The sequence below is a fragment of the Macrobrachium rosenbergii genome, chromosome 3, assembly GCF_040412425.1.
Source record: "Macrobrachium rosenbergii isolate ZJJX-2024 chromosome 3, ASM4041242v1, whole genome shotgun sequence".
NCBI lineage: Eukaryota > Metazoa > Arthropoda > Malacostraca > Decapoda > Palaemonidae > Macrobrachium > Macrobrachium rosenbergii.
In genome coordinates, this window is record NC_089743.1 from 46,021,431 (window position 1) to 46,046,542 (window position 25,112).

At 35.7% G+C, this 25,112-nt stretch overlaps 1 protein-coding gene across 3 annotated transcripts in view; it reads right to left on the bottom strand.

Moving 5' to 3' along the window:
- LOC136854990 (FYVE, RhoGEF and PH domain-containing protein 4-like) overlaps window positions 1-22,316 on the bottom strand; it is a 635,655-nt gene extending 613,339 nt beyond the window's left edge. For 2 of the 3 annotated variants that reach the window (XM_067131736.1, XM_067131712.1), the window contains exon 1: window positions 22,111-22,313. The gene's annotated coding sequence lies outside the window, so the exon portion shown is untranslated. Of the gene's footprint in view, window positions 1-22,110 lie in introns of all 3 variants that reach the window. The other variant, XM_067131751.1, reaches the window with a different exon arrangement.
- Between the last annotated feature and the right edge of the window lie 2,796 nt (window positions 22,317-25,112).

Here is a 25,112-nt window from a genome sequence, read left to right on the forward strand (position 1 = left end):
TTGATCACAATTAAGGGAGAAAGAGAGAGAAAAAGAGGGGAGAAAAAAATAACTGACATGGATGATTAACGTTCCGTCACAATGCACTCCATTGCGTCAAAGAAAACGGGAGTTGACTGAATGAGATACGGTAATCTTCAAATCTTCACCCAATCGAGTTGGTGATAACAACTAACCACCTCTCTCTCTCTCTCTCTCTCTCTCTCTCTCTCTCTCTCTCTCTCTCTCTGATTCTCTTTCGAATCGTGTGTGTTTTCCGCAGGACCCGGTTCCTGGCTAGAACTCTTTCTTTCACCTTTTTTGAAATCTCGACGGGAGAGAGAGCGAGGTAGCGAAGACAAGAGCGCCTTTGGCACCCACGCTCGACTTGTCTAAGGGATGAGATACTTCAAAAGGATTAAGAGTAAATTCCTCACGTTCCTTCCATTTATGCGTCCGTCTGAAGAGAGAGAGAGAGAGAGAGAGAGAGAGAGAGAGAGAGAGAGAGAACTGTCACCATCCCTCATCTCGACAGATTTCCATTCGGCTCGAACACGTTCGTCACTCGGGAGGTCCCGTGGGCCGTTAGTCTCATCTCGAGACTGTAATGAGATACCTTTGGAGGAAGGGAAATTGAACAAAGAATGAAAGAATGAAAAAGCCATTATATATATATATATATATATATATATATATATATATATATATATATAGTATATATATATATATATATATATATATATATATATATATATATATATATATATATATCTGCAAGATATTTTCACTCACTTCCATAAAAAGTACCATACACATCGCTGAGCTTATTCCAGTAAGTCACAAAGCAAAATATACTCTCTCTCTCTCTCTCTCTCTCTCTCTCTCTCTCTCTCTCTCTCTCTCTCTCTCTCTCTCTCTCAAACAGTTCTACAGTATTACTTCTGAAACACCAAAAACATGAGAAATGGACTTAAAAATATGAATAACTGGCGTCAAAACACTATAGTCATCGACACTGCAGAGAGAGAGAGAGAGAGAAAGCTCCCTACTGCTACACCACTAAACAGGGAAACTGGTTAAACATATAGTTCCTATTGTTGGGGAAACGGCTCACCTTAATGTCAGTTGACAAAAACAAAAAACTATAAGTTATTCAAACCTCACCAACTTAACTATAAAGAGACACGTATAACTGGACGCATGATATGGATGCATTTACAGGTGCGTAATACCGTTAAAAATAAAACGTAAGGTCGCCATGTCGTTATGCGTTCTAAAATTCACCCCGAAATGCCAGCAGTCATTTTTATAATTACGAACGGCTACGGATTAATTAGCTCTCGGGATGAATGACGGATTTCGACAACGGTTCAAGTTCTAGTGGACGGACTAATTAGAAGTTCAGTGTCCGCTGGAATAATAATAATAATAATAATAATAATAATAATAATAATAATAAGAAGAAGAAGAAGAAGAAGAAGAAGAAGAAGAAGAAGAAGAAGAAGAAGAAGAAGAAGAAGAAGAAGAAGACGTCCAGTAATTATTATTAAAAAAATAATAATAATAATTACTGGACGTTTTAGAATCTAGATTCTAAGTGAATCAGACAAAACCTCAGTTTTAATAATAATAATAATAATAATAATAAAACGTCCTGTAGTAATACTGTAATAGTAATAATAACAATAATAATTAATTACAGGGTATATATTTTCTGAATTTTACAAGTAAATGTGACAAACACTCAGTTTTCACAATAATAATAATAATAATAATAATAATAATAATAATAATAAATAAATACTGGACGCTTTAGACTCTTTTAAGCAAATCTGCTAAAACCTCAGTTTTGCCGTGAATATTTATTTTAAAATTTAAAATATCAGTAACTACGCTATTTGAGATAAAAAAAATAACAAATTAGCATTAGGAAGAATGTTCACACAAATCCCTCGGTAGATTTTTTTTCATTTTACTCGTAAGAAAGAAAGAGAGGGTGGTTAAGGCGAGGCCCCAGTAACACTATCGGTGCTTTGGAGCTTTCATTCCCCTTCTGTGATCCCATAGCGTTGCCAAGGCCTGTTTTCGAAATTATCCAAGTTATTCAAGAGAAGAATGAACAAGTAAAAAATGCAACGAAAACAGATCTACTTTACGGTGGTCTCGGTATAATGCTGTATGAACCGCGGCCCATGAAACTTAACCACGGCTCGGTGGTGGCCTATCTTATATCGTTGCCAGAAGCACGATTATGGCTAACTTTAACCTTAAATAAAATAAAAACTATTGAGGCTAGATGGCTGCAATTTGGGGTGTTTGATGATTGGCGGGTGGATGATCATCATATCAATTTGCAGCTCTCTAACCTCAGTAGCTTTTAAGATCTGAGGGCGGACAGAAAAAGTGCGGACGGACAGACAAAGCCGGCACAATAGTTTTCTTTTACAGAAAACTAAAAATAGAATTCAAGTAATTCCAATGAATGAATAAAGAAATAATGCAATTTAGGCTAAAAAGCCAAGCACTGGGGCACTTTCAGCCATTAAACGTTTAAGGCAGTGAAAAAAGGGAACTAGACTGGTTGGACAGCAATATGAGATTTAAAAAATAAATACGATAGAGTACAATATCTAGATCTAAAGGTGAAACCTCTCTCTCTCTCTCTCTCTCTCTCTCTCTCTCTCTCTCTCTCTCTCTCTCTCTCTCTCTCCAAGTTTCCAATTGGGGAACAGGCATCACCAATATACACCAACAGTATAACAGCACACTCGTAGACCAAGCTTTGTCAGGTACAACAACAATTTACCGTATAAACACCAGAATTATAATTCATTTCATTTCAGTCTGAAAAAGGCTCCTTAAAGTTTATTATAACTTTCATTGTAATTTTACCAAAAAATAAAAGTCTTAATTTCTAAAAACCCTTTACATAACATCAATCACTGTTTCATTAAATTAAATCGACCAAGCAATCTCTATTCCGGTCCATTCACCAAGAATTTAAAGCAAATTATAGCTCACTCTTTATACAGTACCGTGTTCGCTTTGAAAATTTACAATGGTAATTTCAATACGTACTTCTGGAGGCGAGTGCTCCGTATAGTCTTTCATAGTAACGAGGTGAAGGAAGAGCTATTTGAAGGTAACGTGGCAGAGAATGTACTGTACATTCTAGATATGAGCAAAAGGTGGGTGTTTCCAAGATAATGCTCGACAACAGCAATAGTAAGTGAGACAAAACAGTTGTCTATTGCCAAAATACCTAAAAAGACGATTAATGACATTCAAGAAGAATATATTTATGGTATGCTGCATGCATATGTGGATGTGTAACTAGTGAATGCAAAATCATGAATATTTAACAAACTATAAAATAAATTTCAGTAAATGATTGTGCTCCAGGCTCGGTATCTTGAAAAATTCAAAAACACCTCTTATTACCTCAGTTTAAATCCTCAATAATGCACTGTCAACAAATGCTAACAAGCCACAGTGACAGAATGAGTATTGCATATGTAGAGCCTAAACTGGCGTCACAAGGAATGTGTTCATCGACGTACGAAAATACACGAATTGAACAATAACAAGAAAATCTTGATAAAAGTATCTGAAGCACTTTTCACTCTGTGCATATATGTAATAAAAAATAAATATTCGCTTACGATTCTAAGTGTAACTCGAAAATCTTGATAAAAGTATCTAGTAAGTATCTGAAGCACCTCTCACTCTGTGAAAACATGCAGTAAAAAACAAATATTTCGCTCGCAATTTTAAGTGTAACGCGAAAATCTCGATAACAGTATCTTAAGCACCTTTCACTCTTGTGAAGACATGCAATAAAGTAAAAGGTGGCTTCACTCTGAAGACTATCAAGGCTGAAATAGGTTTTCCCTCTCGACAGGGACCGGAACATCAACCGGGCGAGGCATGACGACAGCAAAATCTCTGGCGCCGAGGAGAAGTCATGCAACCAGCAGCGAATGAAGGTTAAGACATTTCCTTGCTTTCAATGACGACGTCAAAATGTGCTGAGCCACTTTCTTATTATATAACTCCTATACAGTTATATAAACCACAATATATATAGCACAACTATATAACTATATAGTTCATATCACTCGTATTAGGCTTCAATAAGACAGGATGATTTAGATTCCGGATTCTTTAAACCATCAATGGGAAGCCTAATACGAGTAATATGAATATATAATATATATATATATATATATATATATATATATATATATATATATATATATATAAACATATATATGTATATATACATATATATATATATATATATATATATATATATATATATATATATATATATATATATATATAGTGAAGTTGTGTGGCTAGTTTGTAATTATATGGTTGTATCTTAATCATGAATCCAAACAGAAAAGGCTGATAAACAGTGGCTTATGCCATCCCCCCACCACCGGTCCCTTTGGAGAAGTCGGGGGGGAGGAGCCTAAGGTTATAAAATTACTTTGCGTTGATAATTCGACATCAAATGGGAAACTCCGTAGACAAGTTCAAAGGCTAACATGTCACACCTGTGAATGGACTGATGAATGTCAAAAACTAATGTAATCTTAGAAAACTCATGCCCAAACCACATAAAACTGGTGAAAAATTTGGAGTCACAAACTGTTATCTAACTAACAGCCATTTCAATTTCCTACAAATAAGAAGCGGTCGTACGCTATTTATCATACGTTCATTCAACCATCGAATAACATTCACTGGGTATGGCATTATCAAATAATTTCTTAAAATGCTTAAAAGGAAGTTCTGAGAGCTTTCATCACTCACAGATCTCCTCAATTTATCCACCATTAATATATATGTTTATGACCTATGTTTACACAATGAATACAGTCCAACACTAAAATTAACACTGTTACTCATTGTGCCTCTAATTTTAAAAAATATATGAAACAGCTACAATAACTGAGCTTTTTCGTTAAATCCCCACTTCCCCCGACCCTTTCCTTCCATACAACACCAGGTATGATAGTCTGGGAGTTTCAAAGCGGCTAACAAACAAGCCTTTCTCCTTAATTTTCCAAAGGGACATTGTTGACATTCTGGCGTCCGAAACTCTGACCTCTGGCTCCCAGTGTTGGCGAGGTTTTGCCCTTGTTTATCGAGGCATACGCCTCTCTCTCTCTCTCTCTCTCTCTCTCTCTCTCTCTCTCTCTCTCTCTCTCTCTCTCTCTCATTTACATTCCCTCCTCCTAACTCTGCGTTTGACAGCTCTTGTTCCTCAGTGACCAAGTTGAGACATAAATGCAAAGTCATTCCTCATTCCTAGCCTTGTCTTTCAGCTGTACATACTTATTTTATATCAGCTTGGAAAGTCATTCCTAGCCTTCTCTCCTGCAGTTACGCATAATTTTACATCTGCATGGAATTACTGTACATCTCTATTCTAAAGCAAGAGGTTTTCAGTAATAAGAGAAATCTGATATCCTGAGATTCTCTACTACAAAAAAAAAAGTCATATCTCTTGCAGACAAAGTAACAATGAAAAAGTCCCCCTAACCAGCATCCCTTTTTTTTTAACTACTTTCTCATGAAACTACAATGCTCCTGATCCTACAACTCTTTCCCCTCTCCAAGGGAGCGTCCAGACTAAAATAAAACGTGCCTTGAACACGTCAGAAACGTATCACAAACAGGTTGAAAACAAGTCAATGACCGTATGAGGAGAATGTATCTGGTAAATGTTGTATAGCCTTACCAAATGAAGCACTGATTAGCTTTAATATTGTCATCAACTTGTTTCCAACCTGTTTGTTTAGTGTGTGCAATAAGACACATGTTTATGACAATTTTTACTGTAGTGTAGGCATACTCTTATTTTATGCCCTCTGAAATTTTATCGGTTTTAGACCCATACAGTTCTTACATCTTTAGTGACTGGCAAGGCATTTGATACAGACTATTCCCGGCATAGCCTAATCCTTACAGAGCTTGCCATATGAAGTCCTGATGTCTTTTTCACTTATTAATCGTCACTTCTTTTAGGTTTATTGTTTCATATTAAATAACTACACTAGTCCAGCCCATCCTATACAAAAAGAGGCAGTATTTCCAATCTTCTCAACTACCATCCTGTCACCTCAACTTCGACTGTCATTTATGTATTCCAAACACAACTGTCAAACTGTCAACAGTTTGAATCGTACCCTTTGCCTTCAGATTCCCTACTGGGAACCTTTCATCCTTCCACTGACGCTCAGTCATTACTGCAGGTCGTTAGTGCAGGACGTCAGTAAATCTTTCTGACAGTCTGACATGAGGCTCTGCTAGCCTACCTTATTTCTGATGACGTTACTGGTTTCTGTCAAATCATTTTTGGCTTGCTATTTTATATTTGTTGTTGATGGGGCACATCTCCCTTCCCCATTTCTAGGGGTGATCCTCAGACATCCACCCCCCCATATAGTCTGATATTTTTATAAAAACAAACCTTTTCCAGTAGACATTTTTTCCTATCAATTCCTCTTTCTGATTTTTCAGCCGTCCAAATTTCTTCCCCTACATTCCATCCCTCTACCACTTGCTTTTAAATTGCTTTCTTCATTTATTAATTCTTGATACTACAAGTACATCTGAATATGCTGTCTGTAATCGTTAAGCTTGGTTCTTCCAAAACTTTCTGCCTTTGAATCTGTCTACTTTATCATTCAATTCTTCGAGTCTTTTTGATGAAAACTTAACCGAGCCTTTCACGTTCATCATTCTAGGGGTTCAGTTGCTTAAAAACATGCCTTAAAGTGATCACATACTCTTGAACAAAATGTTATATCTGCTTCTAAAGAGACTATGAATATTGTTTAGATACTGTAAATTATTTCCTTCACGCCGATTATTACACCTTTAAGTTGACCTTATTCGACCCTCTTAGAAATACCGAGTTGTCACAACCGAAGTGCTTCTATCTCCGTCTCATTCTTCAGAGTAAAATTAGTGCGACTATTCTATTATTACATCTCTCGATTCTCTTTCCATTTGCCACGAAATGGCTCCTACATCTCTCTTTAATGGGTACCATTTCGGTCAAATTTCCGTTGACCTCAAGACCCAAGTTCATCATCTTTTTAGACAGGCTCGACGAGGAACCAATCAGGCCATTTCTTTTCGCATTTACTGAACTGAAATCTGTAATCGTCGGAATGCAAGGTTCGGTGGACGTTTCTTTTGGAAAGCTGCTTCTGTGTTCCCTTAACTCTTATAATCCTCCATCCTTCAAGAGGCAGGCTTGACGTCTTTTCCTTCCATAAGGACGTCCATCCCGCATCGATATTACAGCTATCATTATTAACCTTCATTAATCTGATAATCTGATCTCTATAAAGTTGGAAATTAACATACCCTGGAAATTAAAACAACTATGAACAACTAAAAATGCTTACAGTATAAGAAACATAACTGAAAATTTTCATTACTTCTACGTCCAGTACATAAAGCGAATTTAGGTCCATTTACATTTCCAAAAGCAAAAATTTTTTTTTTACATAGGAGTGCGGACCGTTCCAAAAACTGCTGAGCCCCAAATCTGATAGAGCGAAAAGCATAGGAAAATAACCAGACCGTTCCTGCAAAGTTTGGTGTAATATCATAAAATGGCTCTATACTGGGTGATATAGGAAAATACTCAGAGCATCATAACGGATTTTAAAGGGCGTGGCAGGGGCAAAAGGGTTTAATTAAGTCTTTCAGTAAGGACTACACAGTGTTGTATAGGCAAAGATATTTCAATCTTGGCATTATATAAATTTCATCTCATTTGAAGCAGCTACAGTTACTTTCATGGATCCGCCCACATAATAATAATAATATAATAATAATAATAATAATAATAATAATAATAATAATAATAATAATAATAATAATAATAATTTTGACACAAAAATGCTCGCCAAGAGTTTCAAGAACTAATGGAAATCAACAAAATTCAAAGAATAGCAAGAGTGAATTCTGAGAAGCATAACTGACTTTTAAAAATCGCAACCACTTAGGCCTATCAATAATCAGCCCATACGCTAGCCTACCTCAGAAATAAGCGAAAGCGATACAATAAAAGGAAAGTTAACAAAAATACATATATTATAAAGAAACCTAATGCATCATCTCACTCATTCCTTAGAAGGAAAAAACTAGTGTAACATGCCTTGAAACACCTCACACTGGTATATAGTACTTAAGTACACACCCACCTTTAGGTGTCAATAGAACTGGTCTGTATCTGAATCTGATACTAAAGCAGTACATTTCCATGAAATTATACTCCCTGCACAGCACTTTGACTTAATAACAATGAAAATTATTATATACAACTTCCCATAGCAAAGAAACGATGTTCCAAACATCTCGAGTTATGAACACAACAGAACATTTACTCTGTACAACTACAGCCAAAACTACACCACGATCTGAAATTAACACTAATAATGGGAAAAATAGCTGAGTGTATATATCACAGACACAGTTGTCTCTAGTGCTTCTTTGGAGGAGTGGTAGTGCTTTCGACTGGCACGCTGTTGGCCCAGCGTTCGACTCTCCGAGCCGCCAAAGAAGAATTAGAGGAATTTATTTCTGGTGATAGAAATTCATTTCTCGTCATAATGTGGTTCGGATTCCACAATAAGCTGTAGGCCCCGTTGCTAGGTAACCAGTAGGTTCTTAGCCACGTAAAAATAAGTCTAATCCTTCGGGCCAGCCCTAGGAGAACTGTTAACCAGCTCAGTGCTCTGGTTAAACTAAGATATACTTAACAGTTGTCTCTGAACATGTGGAGGCCACCTTTACGAAATATTATACAAAAAATTCTACAAGTCAGGCATAAAGTTTACGATTCGAATATGCAAGCTATACAGTTGTGCTTGAAAACATGTTAAATGTAGTATATAATAAGTAGCGTTCCTTTTACCTTCTATGCAACTGATGGTTTAAATGCGGACAGTGCTATTCCTGACAACAAAATGCTTGCTATTACAGAAACTACTAAAAAATGGCAATCTACAGAACATATAAAAAGGAAACTACTGACCAAACCATCTTGGGAAAACATTCGGAACTAGAATTCATTACTAAAAGCAAAATTAAACACGGAGAAAAAAATGTTAATTCTGTATGTGAATTTGTTATGTAAGTAGACTAAGCATTGTTGTACACAGACAAAGGAAAGAACGAAAAACTAAAGTAATTGTTCAAGCAAGTCTGTTTAGCTGGCCTAATTAGCCTATTGCTGCAAAAACAACAGTCAAAAAAATTCCAGACTTCATTTTTTGCGCTGAAAAATTACAAAGAACCTGAGGTATTTAAAAAAAAGAAAAAACTTTTCACATCCCCACAGGAGAGACAAAAAAAGTCCTGCTGAAAACCACCAGGAAAAAAAATCTAAACATTTTTCGAGTTTTTCAGGTCCAACTTGTACGATGTAAGCACTGCACCTGGGAGAGCGTAGTCAAAACTCAACTGATAACTGTTCATAAACAAGGCTAAGTCAGAAGTCGAATATCGTCTACACTTAGCTTATATACGTGGTTTTAACGTTTCTGAGGATAAATCCATTGTTATCGTGTTCTGTACATTTCAAATCCGGGACAGAAAATGCACAGATATGCACACACGCATGTACATATATACATACATACACACATTATTTATTTATATATATATATATAGGCTATATATAGATTGATAGATAGATAGATAAAATATATATATATATATATATATATATATATATATATATATATATATATATATATATATATATATATATAATATATATATAAAGGCAAATGCCACGAAGGAAAAAAGAAACAACGGAGTGGTTGCTAGGCCTTTCAACACAACGGTCCTTTACTAGCAGACTGATGAAAAATATAAAAGTAAGTTCATGAGAAAGCTCGTATAATTGACAGATGACATGCAGATATCCCTGAGGGTAGCGATTATAAGGAAATGATGCACCTGGAATCCAACACAATTGAAGAATTTGCCGAGTGGAATGAAATGGAATACCGTATGAAATTGCTGAAGTAGAAGTAGTGGACCCACCTGTTTTGGTAGGTCCACTATTTCTTCAACTGTTTTGGATTCCAGGTGCATCATTTCCTTATAATCCCTCAGGAATATCTGCATGTCATCTGTCAATTATACGAGCTTTCTTGTAAACTAATTTTTATATTTTTCATCAGTCTGCTAGTAAAGGACCAGTGTGTCGAAAGGTCTAGCAACCACTCCGTTATTTCTTTTTCCTTCGTGGCATTCGCCTTTATTTATACATTCATCACGTTCCATATCTTCGTGAATCAGTTATACATACATACATACATACATACATACATACATACATACATACATACATACATACATACATACATACATACATACATATGTGTGTGTGTATAAAGTTTTCAGTAAGTTCATTGTAACTAGGATACTAGCACCAAAGCCTTCACCCAACCTGGCTGTGAGCCACCTTAGCAGACTAACTACCATGTATGTGATCCATTGCTCAGCTCTGCAAAACATAGGCACAATTAATTTTTCAGGAAACAGTCTAACTTTATGTCCAACAGAGGGAAATCTATATGATTGGTCAAAATGGAAAAACTGCCTAAATTACTACAACTGAATACGACCAAAACTAAAATGTTATGTAGAATAGTAACTACCAAGACTTCAGTTGTAAGTAGGCCTAGGCCTAAGTGAATTCTGGTGCACCGGTAAGTATTACCAGCAACTTCAGTTTTATGCAAATCAATCTTCTCTCAACAGTTTTCCAACGACAGAGTGGGAATTATATTTGCATTTCACGTCTACGTCATCAACTGTTCTATATTTGGAATGATCAAGAATTACCTGGTAAAAGAAATGCATTTACCTTTCTACAAAACAAAACAAAAAATACAACTACAGTGATCGACAGTATAAGCGGAAATCAGGATGCTTCTACATGCAAACAATACACAGGAACACTCTTATCCAATACGAACCTGCCAGAAATAATGTTAGCAATAATGTTCACATGACAGGTGTCAGCCACGACGAAAACAACCAAGAAATTATGAAGAAACAACTAACTTGGGTATAAACTTTGGCAACAGGTTTAAGTTGCGCAAGGACGGTCAAGTTCCCATGAATAAATGTGAAGGAACGAAAAAAGCAATGAAAGGCGAAGAGATACAATCCATGTTAGGCGTCGCCACTGATACACGCTTTAGTTAGATAACCAATTAATTTCTTGAAACGACAAGAACTAACAAAATAAAATCGAATAGCTGAATTGTAGCAAAAGCAGTCGATATTAAATAATTTCAAGAGAAGAAAACTTACAATTCTTTAATAAATTTCCGGTTTTTTATATTCTAATTTTTGACAAAAGAAATCCCATCTATATCTTGCAAGAAGAAGAAATTATTTCACATTAGGCCTACACAGCAAAATTCCACAGAGAATATCAACAACAGCAACAACTATAATAATACTGATGTGTCATAACAGATGCAAACTCAGAACATATAACAGCATAAACATAAGAAAATAAAACAAACAACGCACCATTAACCTACTCAACATGTCAAACAAGTCATGGACCGCGTAGCCATACTTGAATCCCAACTCGTGAGAGTTCTCGAGTTGGCTTACGACAATATTAAAACCCCCTCTATTCTAATTTCAACCTATTCCTATACATATATGAAAACATCCAAGAGTTTTATATATATATATATATATATATATATATATATATATATATATATATATATATTATATATTTATATATATATAAATTTTTACTCACATCGAGATTGAATCCGTCTTTCAATTGAATGGCATGGGCTCTACCAACTGAACCACACAAGCCGTAAATCTGTGTGGTTCAGTTAGCAGCACCCTTGCCTTTCAACTGAAAGACTTGGGTTAGATCCCGATGAGGGTCATAAATTTATTCATGTTCCATACGTGACTGTGTTGATTACTTCTATCATGTGTGTATATATAAGTGTATATATATATATATATATATATATATATATATATATATATATATATATATATATATATATATATATATATATATGTATGTGTGTGTGTGTGTGTGTGTGTATATATATATATATATATATATATATATATATATATATATATATATATATATATATATATATATATATATATATATCATATATATATATATGCCCTCAGAGTCGTGAAGAGAAAACTACCTAGCAAATATCCTGAGCCGCTTTTAACACGAGTCTTTCCTTTGAGGCCACTGACAGCCACATTATCGTTCCATTGAGATGCTGGCAATAAAGGCCGTCATTACTTCTTGTGTATGTGGTATGTGGCATGAGGTCTGCAGCCTGCATAACATAATGTAATGCTGGTACACACGTGTAAGAATAAGAACTTAAGAGTCTTGAGGTTCTGCGTATAAGTAAATGTGGTAGAGATATGAAAATGTTTGATGCGTAGGCCTATGAGTAGGGAAATTTGGAAATTTTGATTTTTAGCACTTATTGAAACCAAACAGAAAGGACAATTTGTACGGGTCTGGGAAGGACATAAAGCTGCTGTATATGAATAACCCAAATAGGCCTATACGCTGCAGAAGTAAGTATCTCTGATGCGGGAAAACTTTGGGAAGTCTGAAGAGTTAGTATTTCTATTTAGTCTAGGCCTATAAGATTGAACTTCAGCATTGCAGGGCAGTGGATGAGAATATGGTGACAGTGACTAGCCTATATAGTGTAGACATAGAATAGTTAGAATTACAGCACAAATGACTGGATTTATCTGAATCTGTGCTTGGGAAGTTTAGAAGGATCGTAAAGATATAGAGATTTTATAACGGATGAGTTCAGAGAACTGCTGAGAATTATGTTTTCGTGAATGAGAGAGAGAGAGAGAGAGAGAGAGAGAGAGAGAGAGAGAGAGAGAGAGAGAGAGAGAGAGAGAGAGATAATCCTCTTTCATCATAAAGGTATATTTGTTTTGGCCTCTACTAACAGTTCAGCGCAGCGAGTAATTAAAAGAGCCGGTCACAGCTTCATTGATTTGCTTGTTGGCCCCAGGTGAGAAATGCGAAGACCTCACTCTCCAGGCGTATAAAATATTTTAGGACCAAATACTTTATATGCAGTAATTTTTGGTAAGAGATACTGTATGTACAATGAACTTGCTATCAACTACTGTGCATACAGTAATTTTTGCTAACAAATGTGTCTATGCAGTAATTTTTGACAACAAATACTGTCGACACAGTCATTTTTGCTACCAAATAGTACTGTCTGTACAATATGAAGACCTCACTCTCTCGGCGTATAAAATACTTTAGGACCAAATACTTCATATACAATAATTTTTGCTAAGAGATACACTATGTACACTCGGCAAGGAAAGTGAGGATAAAGTTTTTTTAATCTTCGGACATATATTGCTAATAAATGCAACATCTGGCAACTTTAGAAGGGGGAGGAGCTTCAGTCTTAATGTGTTTGCTTTTTGCTTGACCTCCTATAACTTTCAATCATATTCTACGGTTCTGAAATCATTGATACTTAAATGCAGTAGTAAGCTTTACAGTATTCGTTCAAGTTGTAATTTGCAGCGACAGTTCTGAGCAAAATAAACATTTTTCGACATAACCTACCAGCTAACCTTGCACAAATGAATTTATGACACCACAATGAACGGAATGCTTGCGTAATCGGAAACGCGATCTTCCATATTGAAATCAAGAGTTAAATTTGAGCAATGTCCAACGAAAAACTTGGGGAACAATAAAGGAACGAATGCAATGTTATGATGAGAGAGAGAGAGAGAGAGAGAGAGAGAGAGAGAGAGAGAGAGAGAGAGAGAGAGAGAGTTGCTGTTGTGTAAGCCTAGGCCTATGTGTAGAGCTACTCATTTCATTATTTTTTTTTCATTTAGAGATTGAGCGATACTATACTTGTATAGTATGTTTTAGCATTGGAGAGAGAGAGAGAGAGAGAGAGAGAGAGAGAGAGAGAGAGAGAGAGAGAGAGAGAGTTGTTGCTGTTGTGTATGCCTAGGCCTATATGTAGAGCTACTCATTTTATTATTTTTTCCTTTTAGAGAGTGAGCGATACTATATTTGTATAGTATGTTTTAGCAATGGAGAGAGAGAGAGAGAGAGAGAGAGAGAGAGAGAGAGAGAGAGAGAGAGAGAGAGAGAGAGAGAGAAACTATGGCAACGTCAAGAAACATCCAGTTACTTGTGTTTTCCCTCTACTCCGCACATCATAGAGAACGCTCTTGCGGATTTAAATAGATTTGATCAACCTACCCTAGCTGTCACATCATTTACTGCCATTAATTCCAGCTGACCTTTAACACCGTGAAATATAAATATGAATGTGTAAAAATTAAATAAATTATCATTACCTCGTATGATGATGCAATAATAAGCCTGTTCATAACGGAAAACGAGTAAATATTGCCGTTCTGATAAACAGTACTACACCGAGATATCCTCACACCATCTTTTAGATCTCTATGAACGAAGTCATCTGAGAAATTCTGATTACTTCAGACATCCATGGTGTTTTTAAGTATCTGAACGTTTTTGTTTTGCAGATTTAATATATATGATAGAATTTGCATTGTATTTTCATATTCTAGAGTAAATTTACCGAGATTATGTGTTTTCTGTAAGAAAAAAAATTAAAATTCGATGAACGAAATCTAATGAAAACTGTATCCTCACTTTTCTTGCCGAGTGTACAATGATCTTGCTACCAAATACTGTATATACAGTAATTTTTGCCACAAAATACTGTATACAATAATTTGTATTCTAATGAATCCTTAAAGTTTAAAATATCTACATTTTCTTTAGCTAATCACTCCTAGAACACAAATGCTAATAAAAAACATATTAAGTTTCGCCTTTGTAAGTTAACAAAACCTAATGCAATACAATTTAAGAACCCACCATCTTTTCCTGTCTATTCGAATATAAACATAAACACGTCGTGAATAGAACAATGAATCAATTCTATTTATTTTACTAACAAACAGTTTGCCATCAAAATAAAGATACGCCATCGGAAACCATCAAAGTCCAACGACCGCTTTCTATCTCTCATTGCTAAATCAAGGTTGAACATCCTCACAGACTACACAGAAGACTCGTCAACAATACCTTCTTGGATTTCAACACTATTCAAAAGACAATTTGAAAGCAAACTATAATAACTTCTGTTAAAAACATCTCGGCTAAAAGCCTCTATTTAACATAAATGTATAGTAAACGTTTCCACTTTTCAGACACTTGATATTTTAATTCCGAAAAGGTTCGTTGCCCTATGTTACGAGCAAGGTCTAGAGAATCTCTAGACTCTGGTAACAAGTATGAGCCATGTACGAAGAATCCTAAGCCAGAGAAAGAATAAGCTATTGTGTGTCAGTGCCCAGCTATTAATCTTGACGTATTGTACCACCAGGCCCAACCATGTTTATTTTTTCACTGTGACTTGGGTAGCTAGACACAACAACCAGAATACAATGGGATCACTGACCAGCCTACTGTCTTTACAAACTGACAATAACCCATGCACTGAATGAACACTGGACTGATACGGAGAAAACGTTGTTGTTATTTATGAGTAAAAATAATTCAGTAGCATATGGAGCTAAGGACTAACCCAGAGGAGGTTTGAGTATCATTCTACATAGCCTATACCTCATTGCGTTTCCTTAGATGTAACTGCGAGTATGCAGTAGGCCTATGTGAAAACGTGCTGACGATACGAAGCTAACCAACCGTGTGTACACTTCACCTCAAATTACTTTTCCAACTCTGCTGAATACAGAAAGCCTTTTTATAGTAATGTTTATACACGTTACGATAATGAAAACAGCCTGTATCTCTAATTAGTTGCATTTAAAATACCAGTAGTACTGGCCAGTCCAGTGATATCTACAAAAACAAGATCTACAACATTGTAAACAACATCAAGGTGTGTAATTTCCGATACGACCTTGGCCTAAAGTGTCAATGCCACCCTATCAAACTTAGGCCTAGTACTCATTGAGAGAAGCCTCTGTAAATTATTACTGACACTTGAATTCATTTTGCAAATAGTCTCTTGTTGATTAAATGTCAGTATTTTCGTCATTCTGGTCACTATAAGCCTTAAAAAATTATTTATTATACATTTTAAGGTTTAGATAAGTTTGGATATCACCGTCTTTTTATCATAGTTCGGCACAACCTCCAACTGTCACATTAACAAACCTCATTCAGGTGAGGTTCTTTTGACAGTGTTTTGCGGATGTAACTTATACGTTAAATTTCAGAGAGCATTTATTGGAAAACAATAGCAATATACAGCTGTTAGCCTAAGTGGCAATACAATCTTGCATCATGATGACAAAATATTATACGCATAAAATTTCAACTTATACTACTACTGACCAGGAATGCAAATCATTACCCCTATTACTTCTGTGGCGCACAAACCTTTGATATGACACATAAGAACAATAGACATTCGCTTTAGGCCAATCAAATTAACACCACTACAGAAACGACTGCTAAGCCGGAGCAACATTGCCACGTCTGATGATACCTAGTTCAAAGCTGCTAGTCGGTGAATACCAAATTTCACAATACCGTACTGTTAAAATATATTACTGTACATTCTGTCAGTTAGGCCTATATCCTGGGATGTCACAGGGTACTTGAAGTAAGCTGGTAATATCTGTGTGGAGACTAGGCCTAAAACTTTCTTAAAAAACATGAGATGACTGTTATCGGCAACGAGTTCATACTACATTAGTACTAATGCTCAGGAATGGTGATGACAGGGCAGATAACTTTCAGTTGGTTTTTCTCTGAGAAAACGTAACTACAATATCAGCCTAACCCTACACCATCTTGACAAATTTAAAATATAACAACTCGTGTTCGTAGCTGATTATAACAAACATATATACATATCAATGTCGCCTGGGGCAAAATCTAAACACAGTTAACTATAAACACTTTCAGATACTCGAGTCAACACATCTGTTAAGTGGGCTTAAATTACTTTAATGGCTGCAAGCCATATAGACACTTACATTTATTTAGTTCAGAGCGACTTCATTCGACGAGAATGCAATTGCTTATGGGTGAAAGAATTCATAGTTCTCGTTAAAAAAATGTATAGAAGTGTGCGCACACACACATTGAAGTATGTGTTCGTTTTACAAAATAAAAAAAAAAAAGTTATATCATGAACTATGTATAAAGAAAGTCGGGAGGCTAAATGCAACGTCATCGAATTCATTCCGTTTCTTTGTGTTGCAACTTTCTTGCAAAATCACTATCGAAAATTGTCTTGAAAATAGTTCACTTAAATAAATTAAATCAAACAGAGGATTCGTACGTTTAATGATATCCCTACATGAAACATGACACCAAAAGTCATTTATGTGATTTTGAGAAGAACAAAACTATTTTCATGACAATTCGAGGAAAAATCATTGAAAAAAGTTTCGAATTATCTCTACAATCGTAACTGAAGAACAATGGAAGAGTTAATTGCAGGTCCGTTGCTACACAGCAAATCTAATGTGGCCAGTTTGCAGGCAACAACGAACAGCAAAGTTACATATTACATGTCTTTACGATACGCCATTCATTAGTTCACCTTAAATACAAATATTACCACAATGGAGTAATTCAAGGTCTGGTGTAATTGTTCTTATTTTGGGGTCAAGAATGTATGAGACAACTTTAGTTTTCCACTTCATTCAGTGAGATACATAACGACTACTCCACACACACACACACACACACACACACACACACACATATATATATATATATATATATATATATATATATATATATATATATATATATATATATTATATATATATATATATATATATATATATATATATATATATATATATATACACAGATATGTGTTAAAATGAAACTCAGCATCAAAACTCATCACTATCCTTCCCAGAAGTATTCAAAATAAAGTTTTCCAACAATCTCTTGAGCAACAGGAATGTCTTCCCTGCTTATTTATTCAATGATGTACTGGAGTTATCACTAGGCCTAGAAATTTCGCCACGTTATAATTATGGTCCAGTGGTAGATGCGACAGGCCTTAAAGGGAAACCACTCTTACGAAGCTTAGGCAACCCGTACATGGATAATACTAGGTCTAGAACCTAAGCAATACAGAGACTGAAAGAATTTCATCATTCATTACATCAAACTTTTCAATTTCATTAAAAAGTTTCATTTGTTATCTTGTACCCTCAACATAAGTATTTTTCCTAGTACTGTAGTACAAAACCATCTCATAATTACAATGCAATCATTGCTAGTCATGTATGCTATATCACTACACAGGCATTTATCATACATACATATATACATACATATATTATTCTGTAAAAAAAAAAATAGCACCGACGTCTTATTGAAATCTTCTGAACTTCAGAGACAGTTTAAGCCTAGCTCCCTCCCATTAGGCTTACCACATAAATTTTAACGATCCCAATTTAGAGAAGGCTCTCATTATAAAAGACACCGCCCTTGTATCACAGAGAGATTTTTTTAGTACAGATGAAGAAATCTTAAAACGAACGTTAAAATGTTAACGAAAGAACGGTTACTGCTACACGCATACATATATAGACACACACCACATAAATATATACATAGCCTATATACATACATATATTATATACTGTATATAAGCAAATATAACATTATAACATTTGCACACACGTAACAGCCACCTACCCTAAAAAAAAAAAAAAACTAAAAGACAAAAATATAAATTTCTAAGTTGTAATTAAAAAAAAATGCATCACACACAACACGTTACTTTACGCATTAAATCCTAGTAACGGTCACATACATTCTATCGCATATTATCAGTTTATTGCGCGCTGAGAGTCTTCTTAAACCAATGGAAGTGACAACAGAAGGTAATCGATAGTAGTCATTCCATCAGTTCACGGATAATAGGCTATGCCATTTTCTGGAAGAGTTACTTCACGAGCAAAAAATCCTGTCACTATGATAAATATTTAATTGAAAATGTTATATAGTGGTCGTTAACATAAGCGTACCAGTTGAATTTAGCAATTGTGATCAAGAAAATTTTCTTAAAAAATATACAGCTCTTCGATAAATTTGATAAATATTTAACCAGACAAACAAATGTCAAACGATGTTATATAGCTTCGCTACATTATTATTATTATTAACATTATTCAACAGATGAAACAAGCCAGTTGAAAGAGTATGGTTTGTTAAGCGTCACCCACGTAATAATACGTTTGCTGATCTACTCGGTAGCGCCTTCAAAATTTTCTTAAAAGCCCCGTAATAATACGTTTACTCGTATGGAAAATGTTGGAACATCATTTGCTCTTCGATAAATTGATGACTTATTTCCTGCCTGGCAACTCTTTTTAGTTGGTCGCTGCCTACATGACTATTTTTTCCCAGTACGCGTTGGGTGTTTTCAGACAACATGACAACATCTTCCGCAAAATGCCACAAAGAGGAGGCGTATGTCTTCAATAAATCATATCCTAGATGTCTGAACGAAGACATATTTGATGATGAGAGCTCTAGTTCTGAATCCTCCAGCGATGCAAACTTTTCTTCCGATAGCGGAAGTAAGATGACTTCTCATTGCCGAGTGACTGGACTCCGAGAGGGAGAGAGAGATCCCTTCTTTTGTTGCTGATCCCGGCGTGAAATTTTCAGTTGAGGATAAAGAGAATCCATTAGAATTTTTGATACTTTGATGATGAAGTCATTGATTACCTCGTATATGCATTTTCTGGATGAGAATGTAGAAAATTTGTCTCCACAGTCACGAGTATAGATGGTTTGATTCAACAGATTATTTTACAGGGAATTGATTCAAGCCAATGTATTTCTCAACACGAGAGAGTGTTTCTTCTCCTTTTTTCGAAAGGTAATGAGTGGCCGTAGATTTGACTTATTGCATAAATTTTACATTTGGTTGACAATAGTACTATAACAGAAGGACCAGGAAGAAAGTTAGCAAAAATAAAGCCATTCACCGATCTTATTTTGAAGAAATTTATGAACAATTACAAGCTTTCAAGATGAGTCTTTGTTATGGTTAAATTCAGTTAAGTAAACGTAAAAGGTTTGGAATAAAGTTTTACTTTGTGAAAGTTCTACTGGTTATATATGGAACTTCTTCATTTATGCAGGTGACCATCCTGACTCAACAAGGGCTGTTTATTAAATTTTTATAGTCTTGGCAGATGCACTTGCGGATGAAGAAACTGACACTGTCCACTGAACGAGAAAGGATTAGCAAAAATAAAAGACTTGAAAAAAGGTTTTAAAAAGATCTATGGTACGTGGAAAGATAAAAAGGAACTGAGTACAATGCTGATGATTCTATGGTGAAGGTGAAATCTAGGAGAGGAAAAGAAATGTATAAACCGAAAGCAGTTGCAGATTATAATGCAAACATGGGGGACCTTGATTTGTCTGATAACCTCTTGGTTCATTTTTCGACCGCAAGAAACAGACTGAAGAAATATTACAAGAAAGTATTTCGACATTTGTTAGAATTTCTATAATATAGAGCCCTTGGTGGGAAAAGACGTGAATTTATTTTGAGGATAAGTGAAAGACTGATTATGAAATATGCAGAAGAAAGACTGTTCCCATCCCCAGCAAAACCTTCACGGCTAATTGGCAGGCACTTTCCTGAGTATTGTCCACCTACAGATAAAAAGAAGAGGCCACAAAGGACTTGTACATTAACATAAGAAGCTCATATTGGTGTAAGGATTGTGAAGTAGGATTGTGTGTAGCCCCTTGCTTTAGAGATTGGCATACAAAAGAATAGTGCATGTTGTAACTTTTCGTTCAGTATTTTGTAGTCTTATGAAATAAAATAATAGTAGTATTAATAGTTTTTTTTATCCTATCATTTAATAAATTCCTACTCTTAACTACAGTATGAATTATAAGCATAAAAATCAATATTAACTTTGAAAACTATCATCAGTGATATGACCACTAAATGCAAGAAAAAGTGTGACACGTTAGCAGCGAGCTCAAACGAACAGGTTAAGTATTTTTTTACCTGACCACTGACTCAGCTGATTAACAGCTCTCCTAGGGCTGGCCCGAAGGTTAGACTTATTTTACGTGGCTAAGAACCAACTGGTTACTTAGCAACGGGACCTATAGCTTATTGTGGAATCCGAACCACATTATAGCGAGAAATGAATTTCTATAACCAGAAATAAATTCTAACTCTTCATCAGCCGGCCGGAGACTTGCTACAGAAAGAGTAGGCCTAAGAATAATCCGTGATACTTAAATGCACAGTTGGTCAAAGATAGATTTTGAAAAGTCTGAGTGACGTGGTGACGAGGGGGTAGCTATATGCTAACATTGCTAGGCTGATCTAGCAAAATACTTATATCATTTCTGGTAAATTATAATTGCTAACATCAGTTACCGTAAAGTTCCTGTAACGTAAAATATGGATGCACTTGATTACAAAGGTAAATGGCAATGCAATCCATAAAATCGATGTGGCCATGAAATCTGATCAGCAGACCAAGAAAAAAATAACTGAAACTTTCCACCTGAACTCCAATATGGTTGTTCAGTGCTTTGGTTTGTTCAACAATTTTGACAGCCTCAAGAATTACGATCCTTGAAAACAGCCAGAACAGAGCCAGCGAAAGTCGGGAGGGGCAAATGCCGGGAACAACACAGAGGGGAAACAATAAGCCTTAAATGCAATGCCCTTGGGGTCGCAGTCTTCATGGAGGGTAGCAGCAGCATGGCAATTTAACCGAGACGCCCTTCGACTACTCTTACAGCCTCTGCTCATTGCCGTCAGGCACTTCTCTCGTGAAAATGACTTATAATACACCTTCTTTGAAATAAACAACACAAAACCGACGTGGCCGAAAGGAAAGACGACCCACAACCAATTCAAAATCAGACGCTCCTCCTCCTATCCTGCCCATGGCGAGCGGCACCCTCTTCAGCTGCTGGCCTTTTCTCTCTCCCTTCCACCCTTTTCTTAAAAGCCTTACCTTTAAAACAGCCATGGTTGCGGTTGCCAACGTGTCCTCTTTCCCCGATGGATAATCCAATATCAACAAAAAAACTGACCACGAGGGCAAATCACGGGTAGAATTAGTCACCAAACAGAAACAAAAATCGAATTAGTTAATTCCAGACGCGAGACACACACGCTCACTATCGGACCTTTCACTACGAGAGCCAAGACCACACTGACGTTTGTTACCGCGTTGACCCGCCTAGCAGACGACGCGCCGCCTTCCTGCCTTGCCAGACGCCCTACAGATGGCGACACCTCCTTTCCCTTTCTGCTGAATGAAATGGAAACCCTAGGATTATTTATTATTATCCCTCGTATTACGCATGCGCCACATGCCATTCTCGTTTGGCGTCACGATAAAGGCGCTCGAACTTAACAATATGTTTAGAAAGATGGACAAAATAGGTCACAATTCCCCTTCAACTGAGCATCATGGTATAATCCTTGCATCCGATGACCGATGCTATTTTTGGCACGGCTATAGTAAATCTCCTACGGTTTCAGTGATTGAGGGAAAAGTGGGCGTGGCTGCCACTAGGAACTTCTTTTGTTTTTGGCTCTATGGCTCTATTATTGATGATTAACAAACATGAGGTTATTTTTCCAATTTTTTACTCGTGTATGAATGTAAGAATAGTGTAATCGAAAACTATCCAAATTATTTCTCGAGTTCCTCGCAAATAAAAATGCATTAGGGTGAAGAATTATTATTCAGTTTTCTTCATCATGTTTGATAATTCGCAGAGCTCTGTTTTCTACTTGAAGTTGGCATAAATTCAGACCAAATCAAAATAATAACTGACAGATTTTGTGAGTAAAACCTTATTGCCTCACGTCTCAATTCAATCCCAGGGAATCTTTTGAGAGGAACATCACAGCTCATCTCTCCCCAACACACAACACCCGACCTCCACCCCTCCCGCCCCGCCCAAACCTCTTCCACGGTTCTAAAATAAGCATAGTTACCCGTTTAATCATTCCATCAGCATCTTTGTTTATTTTTTAACGTCCTCCTAACAGCTCTCAATCGATCCATAGAGCGAGCTTCTTCTGTTTGAAAATTATAGTTTATCAGTTCTTAAATAGTTTATATCCTTAAATATTACAGTCAGTGAAACTTGGTTATACGTATCTATGGCTAACAATTTTTTCAAACCAATCACTCATATTTAGCCTACTATCTTTGGGTGCGCATATGACGAGTTAGTTCAGTGTGTTTATGCATGGTTATGTGTCAGTGTATTACATAAAAACTGCCCATACGTCCTTTAGGAAAATCGAAATTATGCCCCTTATAGACCAATGAGCCTTAATATTATTTTATAGCATTAGGAAAAATTGTAGAGTTTTTCGGAATTTACCTCTACAATAATCGATTTCCCAGGGCCGAATAGACATGGAGGGTTGGTGTTAGGAAGGGTATCAGTCCGTAAAACAAACTAAAGAAATGAGCCTTTCGGTGGGTGTTTAGAAACACCTGGGAAAAGGCTCATTAAAAACAGCAACCTGGACTACGGATTAAGTCGAGAAAAAGATTAAGAAGGCTTCTGTTATAATTCGTCCCTGTTTTGACGAACTGGCGTATTCTATTTTTTTTTTTTTTTTTTTAGGTACTTGAGTTTTCCAGCCAAAGCTCCTCAGTTTTTGATGCTCTATAACATCAAAACTTCAGCTGTTTGTGTTGTCACATTTTCAAACCAAATTTCCTCAACAGTTGAGCTAAGTAGACGCTCCGAATACAGTAATATCAAAATCTTTGAATCCCATTTTTTCAGAATGGGGGAAAAATGGCTTACGTCAGTTCGTCAAACTAGGGACAAATTGAAGTCTACCAGAAAAAACCGCAAAATAATTTTCCACCCTTCAAAATACCACGAGAAGCATGACAAATGAACAAGAGCATTCTGCCTCTGTTTTTTAATCAAAAACAAATAGAAAGTCCGTGATTGGTGTGACAGGCAATGGCCACTGTTTCAGGCTTCGCTCGTAAAAGGAATTAGTTTTAGAGAGGCATGGTTCGAATTCAATATTTCCACTTGAAGAGTTCCGCAAGAAAGTAATTTCAAAAATAGTAATGATGTTACAGATATCAAATAAAAAACATTACTTGACAAAGAGTTTCCAATTCCATTCATTATTCGCCTTCTGATGCTAATTTTTCCAAAGTCAAGAGATTTTTGTTACCATAAAAGTTTAAACTTAATTCAAAATTTCCACCTGAAATATTCCAAAAGAAAGTAATTTCACCACCACCACCAACAACAACAACAACAACAACAATAATAATAATAATAATAATAATAATAATAAATAATAATAATAATAATAATAATAATAATAATAAAACCAGAAAACTGGTAAAACAATTCATTGTTCCCATTCAAAAAATTTTTTTTTTTTAAGTTAAAAGTCATAAGGTTCTTTCCCATGCGAAAACCTAATCAAAGCATACTTCAGTTTATTCCTCAGGAAACACAGATGTCAAAATGTAAATTTGCTTATCTATCTTCAAAAGCATTATGAAAAAGCCTACAGCAAAACACTACAGTGTTTACAACATCAAATATATAGCTACTGTCTTGTTAAGAAACCAGCCACGTAAAAAACAGTTAGCTTATTACAAAAGCAAGAGGAAGCCTGTGTTCAGTATTATTACAAAAAAAGGAAAGGCATTACGAAAAACAAGAGGCAGTCTGTACTAAACATTATTACAAAAATAAGAGGAAGCTTGTACTAAGTATTTTTACAGAAACAAGAAGCAGCCTGTGCTGAATATTATAAAAAAGACAAAGGCAGCCTGTACTAATTATTATTACATAACAAGAAGCAGCCTATACTAAGTATTATTATAAATACAAGAAGCAGCCTGTTCTAAGCATTATTTCAAAATCAAGAGGCTACCTGTACTAAATATCACTACAAAACAAGAGAAAACCTGTACTATTATTACAAAAGCAAGAAGCAGTTTGCCCT